The sequence below is a fragment of the Camelus dromedarius genome, chromosome 11 (genome assembly GCF_036321535.1).
Source record: "Camelus dromedarius isolate mCamDro1 chromosome 11, mCamDro1.pat, whole genome shotgun sequence".
In the NCBI taxonomy this organism is placed as follows: domain Eukaryota; kingdom Metazoa; phylum Chordata; class Mammalia; order Artiodactyla; family Camelidae; genus Camelus; species Camelus dromedarius.
In genome coordinates this window covers 8,333,487-8,343,525 of record NC_087446.1, presented here as the reverse complement: position 1 = coordinate 8,343,525, position 10,039 = coordinate 8,333,487, and the positions used below count along the sequence as shown (strand labels likewise).

At 56.1% G+C, this 10,039-nt stretch overlaps 1 long non-coding RNA gene across 1 annotated transcript; it reads right to left on the bottom strand.

Annotated features, from left to right (window-relative positions):
* Positions 1–2,925: 2,925 nt before the first annotated feature.
* Positions 2,926–8,139, bottom strand: LOC135322514 (uncharacterized). Its single transcript, XR_010383107.1, has 4 exons — positions 8,023–8,139; positions 4,799–4,974; positions 4,582–4,695; positions 2,926–3,827 (listed from the first exon to the last, which is right to left on the bottom strand). It is a non-coding gene; the product is annotated as an uncharacterized LOC135322514 (long non-coding RNA).
* Between the last annotated feature and the right edge of the window lie 1,900 nt (positions 8,140–10,039).

The following is a 10,039-nucleotide window of genomic DNA, read 5'->3' as shown; positions in this document are numbered from 1 at the left end:
TGTGTGCCTGTCAGTCAACGCTGACAGGCCGCAGCCCATTGGCCAGGCCCCTCCCCGCGTCACCGCCCACTGTCGCCGCCCATTGGACGATTTGAACACAAAGGCCCCCGGCTCGCCCCGCCCGCCGCGTGGGCCCCGCAAGCGGGGCGCGGCCAGGCGAGAGTCTGCTCGTGGGAGGTGCGGGCGTGGGAGCGACACCTGGCTGCGGGAGGACTCCACTGGGGTCTGCCAGCAGGGGCTCGGCCGGGCCTGACTGCGCACTTGATTCCGGAGCTGGTGGCTCAAAACACCTGAGCCGTCTACTAGCGCTGCCTCGTGAGCCTCCCCCCACTCACGGCCTTCTGGGTTCCAGCGCTCAGCAAGCTGACTCCACAGGGCCGGGGTGCCAGGACCCTAAAGGCACTATGGTTGGGGGCACAGCCTCCCCGAGGATGGCCCAAGGGAATAAGGAGGCTGATGACCCCTGGCCTAGGGCCCACTGGGAGGGGTAGCACCTAGTTGGCCCTTACTGAACCCTCAAATGATTGTTGGAGGCACAAGTGTTCTTTTGGGCATTTCTACACTTTTTTTTTTTTTTTTTACAATAAATAAACGGGTTCATAGAGTTTTTAAGTGATTTGCTTAAAGTCACACAGTTAAAGAGGCAAAATTGAAATTAGAAGATTCTCTCTACACCCAAGCCTGAGTGTTTTCCATTTCAAGGTTGACTTGGGGATTCCAGATCAGGCAGAAGGCTCTGCCGCTTCCCAGTCTGACCCCAGGGCCCCCAAATTTCAGGGCAGAAGCTTTTATGGGTTTTAAGGAGGAAGCATGCCACAGTTGGCGCCGAGAAGGTGAGGATGGCTACCTGTTCCTCTGCCTTTCTCAGATCTGCATGTGGAATGAGCGCTGAATACTAAATGAAGAAAATGCTGCCTGACTCCAAGGGTCCCTGCCCTGGCTCCCCACTGACCAACTCTACAGATGCAGAGAAAGGGCCCAGCTTGGGAGGAGTTACTTCCTGTGCAAGCTCTTGTAAGGGAGAAGTGTCGTTATTTCACTTTTAAAGTGCCAAGAGGAAGAGACTAGAAACGACAAAACCACTGAGACCGGACAGGAAGGTGCTGGGGTAGGAGAGTGAAGAAATGTGAAGCCCTTATGCTAAGTCCACTCCAGACAAAAACAACCCACCTTCCCTCGGCCTGCATTGCCCCACCTGGAAAAGAGGGGCCTCACCTGCACTCACAGCATCTTGAAGACAACAGTGCTTGCTTCTGGGGTTAGACTGCATACGAGCTCCCTGAGGACAAGGGCCGGCACTTCAGAACCTGGCACAGGGCCTGGATCATGTCTGAGCATCTGCTGAACGTGGAATGAGTGAAATAAGAATTCAAATCAGATTTAGAGTCAGTGTCCAGGTAGGGAGGGGCCTTATCTTGACACCTTCTTCTCCTCGGTGCTTAACTCCCTGGTTCTGTCCTCGCCAGTTCCAGGGGAGTCTCCACATCCCGCCACCTGCACTGCAGAGCCGGCTTCACTCCTCTCTGAGGACCTTTCCCAGGATGTGCTGGTTTGTAAAGCAAGAGGCTGCGTGCCTTCCACTGGTTTCAGGCAAGGGCCAGGCCCACAGGCTGGCTGGAGGCAGCCCTCTAGTAAACTGTGTTGCTTCTGTGGGCCTGTAGTAAGTGAATTATTAGCCCCAAAGATGTTAGGTCCTAATCCCTGGAAGCAGTGAATGTTACTGGACATGGAAAGTCTTTGCAGATGTGATTGAATGAAGGATTTTGAGATGGGGAGGTTATCCTGGATTATCGGGGTGGGCTCTAAATGTAATATCACCAGTGTCCTTATAAGAGACAGAGGAAGGAGCAAAGGGACTGACCGCAGAGTGTGTGGCCATGAGACCCGGAATGCTGGCAGCCACCAGAAGCTGGGAAAAGCCAGGAACGGCTTCTTCCCTAGAGACTCTCTAGAAAGCAGGGCCCTGCTGACACTTTGATTTTGGCCCAGTGATTTTGATTTTGGACTTGTGGTCTTCTAAAGTGTAAGAGAATAAATATCTCTTGCTTTAAGTCACCAAATTTGTGGTAACTTGTTACAGCAGCCACATAGGGTCTGTCATAAGGGCCCCTGGGAAATTCCTGGCCTAGTTGTTCAAGGCTCCCACACTTGTGCCAAGCCCCTCCCTCTTTCTGGACCATCCTCTCTGACAGCACCTGTCAGCCGAGTGTGTTCACACAGCCCTGCCTCCCCGTCTCTGCTGCCCCGGCCTCTCTGCCATCTTCTCCCTCAGCAGGGCTCGGTCCTTCCAGACTCCGCTGTCTGTCCGGCAGCTGTTCATTTGTCTAGTCTTTTCCTGTCACCCCTCTTCTCTTTTTCACTGCTCGGTTCTTACCACTCCTTTCTCCCATCATCATTTCATAAACAGTGGCAGGGTGGAGGTGGCCAGCTTGGCCCTGGCTGGAACAGGGTCCTGGTGGCTGACAATGTGGCCACTGCTGTGGGGCCACAGGATGCCTTTCTCCGTTGCCAGGCCCTTTTGCCTTGGGGACCCCTTCCTTCATAAAAAAGATTTAAAATTATCTTCTACCACCACATTGGTAGAAAGACGACTATTATCTAGGCTTGATTCATGAGTAAGTGTTCATCATTATTATACTTAATTTTTCTTCCAGTTTTTCTTCTTCTTCCAGTTTTAAAAGAAATGAAAAGATTTCCAGGGGCCCCCAAAGCATCCTGCATCCTGGGCGTCATGCCTGCCCTGCTTCATGGAGAAGTTGGCTCTGCACTGGGAATGCTGAGGAACAGCTCAGTGAGAGGAGCCTCAGCTGGCTCCTGCCCCAGCGCCTGCTTGCCAGGGGACCAACCCGAGTGCTTTGGGGCCACAGAACCCCCCCCACACACACACACAGATCCAGAGCAGCAGCAGCCCTGAGAGGTCCCGCATCAGCGTGGGCTGCGGTGAAAAGCAAGGAGGATGCAGAATCTGTGGCCCCGGGTCTAGGCCGGGGCACCACTGGCTTGCTCTGTGACCTGCTCTGTGAGCCACTGCACCTCTCATTTGTAAAATGCGAATAATAACAACTGTCCTGTCTGTCACGCAACTGGCTGTGTGACGGTCAACTCGACAAGGCTTCTTGGCCTGTTTCCTCGGTGACGTCAAGTGAGGGGCGGAGCTGCTTCAGCACAAAGGGCTTGTGCCACCTGTGGTCTTCAGAAGGGAGAAGGGTTTATTTTGGCCTTGGAGGCGAGTCAGGTAGCTTCCAGAGACCAGACTTCCCCATTCCCCCCCACGTGGTGGTGGAATGAGCCGTGTCCTGTCTGCCTCCCCCATGACTCCGAATACTTGTGCCCGGACCCACCCTACTAGTGCTCAGAATGCTTGTGTCAAATGCACACCTAGTAGGCACGTCTAGCCACTTCCCTGCAGCCAAGGCCACATCTGTATCTTCCTCCTGGCTGTCTGTGCCCATCAGCTGCCAGGGTGTCAGCGTCTGTCATTTAACCATCACAGACAGAGTGTCCTGGGTGAGAGGAGGCTTTATTTCAGGCTTTCTGCCTGTGGGAACACGTCTGACAGCTGACAGGAGGCAGTAACCTCAGAGAATCTTGGTGCCTCCTGACCCCCAAGGGCTGTTTCTCTGCCTCCTGGGGATCTGATGTGGGCTCCCTACTCCACCCCGCCCAGTCTGGCGACAGGGCTCCTATTTTACACAATCTTTTATCCAGGTTGCTCAAAGAGCCCCATCACCAGGTGGCAAGTGCAGTTAAGCCTGTTTTATGGAAGGAGAAGTCCAGTCCAAGGAGGGAAGGATTCTGGATCCAGGTTACTGGGGCCAGCCGGGGCTCTAGGAACAGAATGTAGGTCCCCAGCTGAGATGGCCTCTCCCAGCCGGGTTCTAATGGGTGACTGTGCCTTAGTCATTGCTGCTCCCCAATGCCTATTACAGAGCCTGGCTCCTAATAAATGCTCAATAAACATACAGCAACCATTGCTCTCCTCAATCTTCAAACACCCTACTCCCTTGCACGGCCTCTGAAGCCAGCAACCCGAAACCCCCTGCGACCTTGCTTGTGGTTCCCAGCTGAGCCCTCCTTAGCTTCACCCCAGGCCCCCCTCCCACTCCCACCCCTTTGCTCAGGCTGTGCCCTGGCCTGGAATGCCCTGTCCCCATCACTGCCTGATGAAATTCTAATCTTTCACGGATGGACTCAAACCTCTCTTGTCTCATGAAGGCTTGTTCCCTTGCCTCTGAGTTCCTAAGGCAGAAGGAATGGCTCCCTCCTCCCTCTCTCAGTGTACTTCTCAGGCTGTGTTCTGGAATGGGAATAACAGTCACGCAGCCCCCAGGGATACCGTGAAGATTAGATGGCTTAATGCCTGGTACTCAGTGAGCCTGAGCTACAATTATCACTCATTGTCCCCACAGCACAGCACCTGGCCGCATGGAGAAATGGTCTACATGGGCTGTGCGGTCTGGAGGAAGGTCAGGGCAGCACTGGGGCCTTTGAAGGCACTGGTGCGTGGGTCAGAACTCATAGACATCCGGGACTTGCCTGATATCTATGTGAGGTTGTCCCTCCTGGAAATGACACACCTACCAGTTGCTCCACCTCCATAGGGACGTTGCTGGGCCAGTGGTCCAGGGTGCAGGCTTGACACTCAGGCTTCCTGGTGAACAACTCGGGCAAGTCCTTTAGCCTTGCTGTCCTCATCTGTAAAATGGGTGTGACGGTAATGTGCCTGCTTCATAGGAGCCGAGCACAGCACCTGGCACAGGGCAAGTGCTCAGTCAGCATAAACTACTTTTTCACTTACAAGCATGTACTTATTCGCCCAGTGCCCGCTGCGTGTCCGCTGTGACAGTAAGACAAGGCCCTGCTGGAGGAGGCAGTCGAGTGAGCAGGTCATTACCGCACAGTGAGGCCCCAGCAGGGACACAGGCCTATAAGTGTCCTTCATGACCAGGGCTTCAGAATGACTTTCGTGGGCACCTTCCAAAAAAAATATTTAAAATTCTATTTTGCGACTGTGCTTCTGTAAAGAAGAATATAACCCAGGCTGGGTGATGGCCATTTTCCTCCTTCTGACAAAAATAATTTAAACATTTCTGTGGGCCCTGACAGTGCGCCTACTGTGGGTAAGGGTCTGTTTGTGACCCCTCACCCAGATTTGGGGAGTCTGAGGCTGCCGGAGATGGTGACCAGAAAAGTGAGCAGAGTAGCCAGGGGACAGAGGGGACAAGAGGGAGAGGGCCTAGCTCGTGGGGACATTGCCAGATCTGTTAGGCCCACGATGTGGGGACAGCCTCTGCCGCATCCCAGCCCTGTCACCGGATCCTTCAGCCTTGACCCCTGGGCTAACCTGAGCCACCCCAGCACAACTCCAGCCCCTCCCGAACCTCAGCTAAACCTCCGCCGCTCACCCAGCTCCCTCCTCCAGGGCCGCAGCACACACTCCACTGCCAGGTCTTAGCTGTCCCACTGCACAGTGGTGACAGTAACTCCCGCCCTTCCCCACTGTCCAAGGCCTGGGGAGAGGGGGCTGCACCGTGACCCAGGAGGCGGCCAGTCCTTGCCACAGCACCGTTGGCGGTGTGGCCGGTAGGCATTTTTACGGCAGGACAGAGCTGAGGGGGCCCCCCCCCCTCAGCACCCAGCCATCAGCACTGCAGCCCACCTGGGGAGGAATGTTCCATCATGAGTCACTCAGTGTCCCCAGAGAGGCTGCAGGACTGGCGGGCCCTTGGTCACGCCTGAGGGCATTTCAGTCTGGGCACCCCAGTTCCTCCAGTCCTCCTTCTGTGCTGACTGTCTCCCCCACTGCTCGTTTCCTGCAGGTCTGTACTTGCCGAGAGCCAAAGCCCTCCAGGTGTGGGGGAATCTGGGTGGCCAGCTTTGGTGGCATACAAGTGGAACGGGGCAGGGCTGCAGAGACTAGATGTAGTCATCTGCCCAGCTCAGTCCTACTGGCCGGCAAGCTCCTCCAAGGGCCCCCGGGCATCATACCAGCAGAGCCTGCAGCTGCCAGCCCAGGGCCTCCTGGTGCTTAGAGACTCCCATGTGCCATCTCATGGGCCACAGGGCCTCGTGGCAGGGTGCTGTGGGCTCAAAAGTTTGACTTCTTGATGCTGAAGAATGGGAGGGCGGGGCGAGATCAGCGAGGGCTGGCCTGGGGCTGCCCCTTCACCAGACTGGTCCAAGAAAGGACTGGCCTTTAGCAGCTGGGGCATGCCTGTGTGTGTACTGCACACAGACAGTAGACTAGGGCTGTCAGTTTGGAGTGACGTGACCTTGGGTGAGCCTGCGCACCCAAGGGTTGAATAAACTGCCTCTTGGGTCCCTTCCAGAGCCCATCCCGGGCTCAGCCCTCCCCACTGGCTATAGCTGCCCCTGTCTTTGCTCCGGTCACCCTTCCTGAACCTGCCCAGCCCCCAGGACATGCCCAGGAGTGAGTTCCCTGACTCCACACCCAGTGCAGTGCTGCCCGCACAGGGGCCGCTCAGTTGGGGTGTGCTGAGGGATGTCGGGGTGCGACTGAACTGATACCTGTCCTCCTCTTTGTCTGAAGTGTGCCCAGCTCTCCCGCTTTCTGTCCATCTCCCTGTACCTGTGTTTAATTCTCAACAGCTTTGTTCTAGGGGCCCGAGGTGGCTGAGGTTATCTGTAACTCAGGCAATTTCTGTCTTCCTCTTCCGGCCTCTCCCCACCGCCACCCACACCCCACATCCTCCAGAGCTGGGTTCCTGCCCCCACCTCATGCCCCACCCCTAACCTGCCAGCCTCCCTCCCAGGACAGGCTCCTAGGATCCTGCCCCACCTTCTGCCTCCACCCTAGGCTCAAACAATTCCCCCCCGGGGCCCTCAAAGAGCAGCACCACCTCCTCCCGCCAGACAACTTCTCTGCCCCTTGAGGCCTCTCTTGCTGCTGGCTTCCCCAGTGCACCTCAGTTCCAGAACTAGACTCCGGGTGATTTCTGTAGCTTCCTAGCTGCCTCTTCTCCCCTCTAGCCTCCACAAAGCTTCCAGAAGGAGAGTCCTTAAGCACAGGCTGGACCTTGTCACCTGCCTCCAGCTCATCACCTGCCCATGGCGCCATCACCCACATGATCAAGTCCAGCTTGATCCAGAAGGCCTTCCCTGATGTGGCCTCCATCTGCCCCCTTGGCCTCATGGCCTCCCTCCCCACCTTCATTCTAACCATCCAGAGAAGAACTGACTCAGCAGGCCTGAGACAAAGGCCTGCCACAGGCTGGACCTTGGCTGACATCTGGAAACTTGGATTTCAGGAAAGTTCCCACCACTTCCTGATAAGAGCAGCCACTGGGCTTAAACTGTTTGTACCGACAGCCTGGTTCGTGCTGAACCACTGCTTTCCTTCTGGGGTTCTGGATTTGGGTAAATGTGAGGCAGAAGGTGCCTAGGTGGCCAGCCCACAATTAAAACCTTGAGTGCTGAGTTTCTACCAAGCTTCCCTGGTTGGCAACACTTCATGCGTGTCGTCACAACTCACTACTGAAGACATTAAGCGCATCCTGTGTGACTCCACTAGACGTCACCCTGGTGCCCGTTCCCTTTGCTGATTAAGCTCTGTATCCTTTTGCTAAAATTGCCATGAGAATGACTCTGTGCCAGGCCCTCATGGTACCTGGGGGTGTTCAGGGGGAGCCCCAGCACACTGACCCTTTCTCAGATATTCCAGGATGTTCATGTGCTTTTGCTCCGGCTGTCCCTGCTTTGTGAACTGACCTCCCCGCCTTGCCTGGTGGGCCAGTCGACACCTACAGGACCAGGACACAGCACAGGCTGCCTCCTCTGAGCTCCCCTGCGTTGTGGGCAGTGCCTGACAGGACTGTTTCCACTGGCTGGGGCTCCTGGAGGGTGGGGGCCGCACCTCTTCACATGGCATCTGAACGAGGCCCCAGGGAAGATCTGCAAACTTGGCTGGAGACATTTTGTAGCTGCAACAGGGGCCCCAGGATGGGAGGGGGTTGCTGCCCTGACTCCTGGGGTCGCCTGTGTGGGATGTGAGGGGCAACTTACCTGTTCCAGGGGGTCCAGGATGGAGAACTTGTCCTAAGAGTGTCAGCCAGACCCACTTGGCAGGCAACAGCCCATCAGAGGGGGCGCAGGCTTGTGTGTGTGGGCACATGGGCGGGAGGGTTGGGGGCACTTGAGGGTCTGTGCACGCCGGCCAAGCCCACTCTGCTGGGTGCTCACGAAGGGCACGGGTGTGCTCAAGCCGGTGCTGGCTGAAAGGGGACCCCAAAGTAATTAGGGAGTGGTTATTCCTTCAGCAAAAGCTTCTTCACTTGACCAGGGAGGTGAAGGAGGGTCCCTTCTCTTCTCGAATTCCTTGTCATTCACAAGCCCCTCCAGGGTGCTGTTAATGAAAGACTGAGTTTTGCATATAGCTTTTGGGGGGCCCTCCTGTCTGTGAAGTGGGGTGAACCAGAGCCTGAGGGTCGGGCTGACAGGACGCCTGACTTGCTTCATGTATTGATAACAACACTCCTGGCTGGCCAGGGACTAGGAACGCCCCGTCGTACCAAGCTCTGGAGTGCCTGGTGAGGACCGGGCTGGGCAGGGGAAAGAACTCAGCGGGGACAGAGAAACAGGCCAGGCTTTGGCTGTTACGAATTGCTCCCCTCCTTTATCCTCGGGGTTCCGGGGCCCATTCTGGGGTGGTCACTGCTGTCCCAGCCATCATGAGGGAGGCCAGGTCACCAGGGGCCACAAGCCTCTTTGAATAGAGCTACCCCAGCCTCGGCCCCAGTGGAGAGAACTAGAAGGGGACCGTCCCTGCAGCTCACTTGGCCGTGGCCGCAAACCAGGCCAGGGGTCGGGGTGGGGGTGGGCGAGGTCACTGATGCTGCTTCCAGGAGCAGGGGCTGTGAGCCTCGCTGGGGACAGTCATGCTTCATGGGATTATTGTGAGGGTTACATGAAATGATTTTTATTTCAAATGATTTTTTTTGAAAAAATCATTTGAAATATTCTGACTGAACTAATGAATCTGTGCTGCACATTTTAGGGCAAAGAAGGGGTGGGACTGTGCAGCCTCTGGGTCCCCCGCCAGGTTTGAAACTCAGTGTCTGTGTCTGACGCTCACCTGTGCTGGTTCATGGATGTCTTCAGAGCACGGACAGCCGCAGCAGACAAAACTCCCCAGGGGTGGCCCTCTTCAGCTCTCTTAGCTCTCGAAGAGGTGGAGGGAAATTTCGGGTCACCTCCAAACACACACCCAGACACACACAAACACAAACACACATACAGACAACACAAGAGACACATGCAGACATCATACATCAGAGACACACTTGGATACACAGAGACCAAGACACACACACACACACACACACACACACACACACACACACACACACTCTCCCGAGGGGCCCCTGCTGGTCCTGGCCTAACCTCCAGCTGTTGTCTGGGTATAACAGGAAGTTGTCATTGCCTAACTCTTGAAACCTCTCATAATAGTGCTGGTCGGCGGGGAGGGTATAGCTCAGTGGTAAAGTGCGTGCTTAGCATGCCTGAGGTCCTGGGTTCAATCCCCAGTACCTTTATTTAAAAAAAAAAAAAAAAAAGAATATGCTGGTTAAGGTTCCCTGGGGTGGGGATAAGGAGGGAGGAGAGAGGCTCTAGGGAGGGCTGGCTGGCCCCTGGGGGGCTCCCAGGGAAAAGGTAGGAAGGGCCTGGGGGGCACTGGAGTAACAGTGAGGGGTTGGCCATTAAAGACTTATAGCTACTGTCACCCTAGAAGTGCTCAGGTCGGGAAGGCCCCTGAAATCTGGGTGAGGGGAGACACAGGGCAGCGTAGGGAGGCCAGTGGGATCTCAGGCACGGGGAGGCAGCAGCCTGCACGCCGCACCCACTGAGCTGCGAGTCAGGAGCGAGTCAGGAGCGGGTCAGGAGCGGGTCCCACCCAGCGCTGGAGGACAGGCCCGGAGACAGTGGGCCCGGCTACCAGCCAGGCTGACCGGCTGCTCCATGCTCAGGCCTCTGAGCCCCACTGGCCCGTGGAGAGGACGACAGGTGGCCAAGACAAGCAGTT